We start from the raw sequence: 3,273 nt of genomic DNA on the forward strand, positions 1-3,273 counted from the left end.
AATTCTGAGGGTCGCTGTGACCTTGGGGGTCACTGGGAGAGGCTACAGGTCTGGTTGCAGGAGGTGACAGAGTTTTGTGATCACCTCCTTGGTGAAGTGGACCCTCCTAATGCACTGTTCATCACTTAAGTGCAGGTAGGAGAAGTGTTCTCGGGTACCCTAGGTGGATAAGGCCTCTTGCTGAAAGCCCTCCTTCCCCTCTCTTTGCGAGCATCTTATCCTCTTCTTTGCTGCCTCTGCTCCATCTCCCTGTCATACTCGAGCATGAGGGGGACTGCAAGTACAACACTCATGACTGGGATCAAGTGGTGTGAGCAGAACTCTATAAATGAGAAGCAAGTCATTCTCCACTTGCAGCAGCACACTTGCAGCACCACTCCCTGTCGCCTCAGCAACTTTAAATAACTGTAGACAGCTCCAAACAGTTGCACAAACTTAGACAGAGCAGTACAAATCAAAAAGCAAGTCAGCTGGATGTTGTTGATGATCCCTTTAAATAGCGCTGATGGGAGGTTCTTCCTGCTGCTGAAACCGTGGTCAGCTGATCGTGATTAGGAGAGGCCGTTAAATGCAGTGATGTTGAAAATGGCAGATCATGTGTCAAGTCAGCATTGCACACTCATTGGCATCACAATCTGCCTCATCTAATTATCTGGACCAAGCACATGCAATGGCAATGCTACCAACCTCCCCAAAATGGCCACCGCCATGGTACCCACTGAAAGCGAGGCAACCATCATTTTTTACAGCAAAACTGGCCTTAATGGCTGGCGCTAGACCTTTGGATTTCACAGCCTGGGAATCATACAAAAGTCAGTTGAGGATAGTTATAAAGGCCAGAGAGAATCGTGTATACTAGCAAAAGGGAGACAAATAAATCTTTGAGTTTTGTGCAAAGTAGGTGGAGATTTAAATAGCTGATGGGCTCTCTAAAGGATATATGGGGTCGACATTAATTTTAGCGTGAGGTGAGATTGGAGTGTGGGGGCCTGGAAGAAGTTGATCCCTCAGCGGCACACAAACAATTGGTATTGGATGGCGTGCCAAAGACATTGGGCACCATGTCTAAAAGCATATGCAAAATACTGTTGCATCAAATTTACACTCTGCAATCTACTCTGGAGTGTGTAGCTAATTTCTACCCCATAGACTCTGGTGGAACAGCAGCTCCCAATTGGCTTCCTTCTCCTTGGTTGTGGCTTTATTCTGTGTCTCTCTCGCTTCCTCTCCCTACTGCTGTGGTTTTGCCTCCATTAGAAGGACATATATGAAAATACCCAAAATGAACATCATGGTAAGGGCTCCATGATAGAAAGGTGGGAAGTGTCATGTTTGTAACTACAATGTAACACCACTGTATTACCGTATACACTCAACTTAGATGCACACCTTGACCACAGGGGGTGAACTTGTGGGAGGCACTCCTTACCTGATCACACGGATATATAAAGGGAGGTCCCACGCAGTGTCATCATTTCTAGAGTCCTGTAATAAAGAGTTAAGGTCACAGAGTGGCCTTGTCCCTGGAATGTGCCTCGTGTGGTTTCATGCTGCAGAGTAAGAACTTTACAGGAAGTAAACGATTTCCTTAGCTGACATTACAGCTTGCAGAATCGTTTCTTAGATGTACAGCTGAGGAAAGATTTTTCTAATCGCTGCAGTTAAAGCTGATGTTTCTGACAAAGGTTCTGGACGATCAAAGCTGTAACCACTTACTGGTTTAACAAGTCATGCAAGTAACTCACACTGCTTTTCTACAGACTTAAATTAAGTCAGGTGCAATTCTGGTGTGAATGGTGGAATTTCTAGAACAGCATATTTGGTGCTCATTATCCTGGCATTTGCAAAATGCACCACTTTGGGGCAGGTAGCCAATTCTACTGGAATTTTGGAACTGGTGTACCTTTGTCATGAATGCTGTCTAAACATTTTGGAGCTGAAAATCTGAAGGTCACAATTCCCTGCTGTAAATTTAGGATAAATTCCCCCCAGTGCCCACCGACACTGATGCTGCTGGAATTTGCATGGTCAATGCAAGGGCACCTCATTAGCATAGGGCTAAGAGGCACCTACTTCACTATGGCAGCATCTCAGGTGCTCATCCGCCACATGCTAGCAGAATCTCTGATGCTCACAACCTATTAGGGGGAGCCCAGGCCCCACACACTTCCTCCCACCCTGCTTCCTGTAAGGACTCTATTCCATTCTCCCAGTTTCTCCGTCGCTTCTCGGCCTTTTGTCTAAGATCATGCGTAACTGACCTGACAGGGGAGTAACCACCATAACCCCAAGGTGGTTCTCCCTGGATCAGGAAGGTATATGCTTGCTTTTTTGGAAATAGGAGGTGGGTGGGGTGGCTTGATCCATCCACCTCCACGGAGGTGTGTGGGGGACCTGACCCATCCACCTCCATGGCACAAACCTGGTATTGCAGTACTTCCAGGAATGGTGCAGTGGCTCTAGGCCTTTTGGCTAAGAGCATTGGCGCAGAGTGATCCTTGAATGGGCCCAAGGTGACCTCTGGCATTTGTGATTTGACAAAGAATTGGAACGATTGGCTACGAATTTCAAAAAAAAAAAAAAAAAATCTGTTCTAACGATGCCACCTTCCATACTTGTGCTTCGAATATGTCTTCCTTTTTCCTCAACCGAGGATTTCCCTCTACCATGGTTGACATGCCCTCGACTGTGCCTGTTCCATTTCCCGCACTTCTGCTCTCACCCCTTCCCCTCCCTCCCAGAACCACAACAGGGTTCCCCTTGTCCTCACTTTTCACCCCACCAGCCTCCACATTCAACGGATCATCCTCCACCATCACCAGCGTGATTCCAAACACATCATCCCTCTCCTTTCCTTTCAGCATTCCGAAGGGACCGCTCCCTCCACAACACACTGGTCTACTCCTTAATCATCCCAACACTCCCTCCCCTTCCCATGGCACCTTCCCGTGCAAGCACAGGAGATGCAACACCTGCCCTTTTACCTTCGCCCTTCCCACCATCCACAGCCCCAAACACTCCTTCCAGGTGAAACAGCGATTTACTTGTACTTCTTGCAATTTAGTATACTGTATTTGCTGCTCACGATGTGGTCTCCTCTACATTGGGGAGACCAAATGCAGATTGGGTGACCACTTTGCGGAAACCTCCGTTCCGTCTGCAAGCGTGACCCCGAGCTTCCGGTCACCTGTCAGCTTAATTCCTCCACTCACCTCCCACTCTAACCTCTTTGTACTCGGCCTCTTACACTGTTCCAAAGAAGCTCAACATAAG

General features: G+C 47.6%; 1 pseudogene; it reads left to right on the top strand.

Moving 5' to 3' along the window:
* The first annotated feature begins 2,220 nt into the window (after window positions 1-2,220).
* LOC139252376 (U2 spliceosomal RNA) lies at window positions 2,221-2,459 on the top strand (annotated as a pseudogene).
* The last annotated feature ends 814 nt before the right edge of the window (window positions 2,460-3,273 follow it).

The sequence above is a fragment of the Pristiophorus japonicus genome, chromosome 2 (assembly GCF_044704955.1).
Source record: "Pristiophorus japonicus isolate sPriJap1 chromosome 2, sPriJap1.hap1, whole genome shotgun sequence".
Lineage (NCBI taxonomy): Eukaryota > Metazoa > Chordata > Chondrichthyes > Pristiophoridae > Pristiophorus > Pristiophorus japonicus.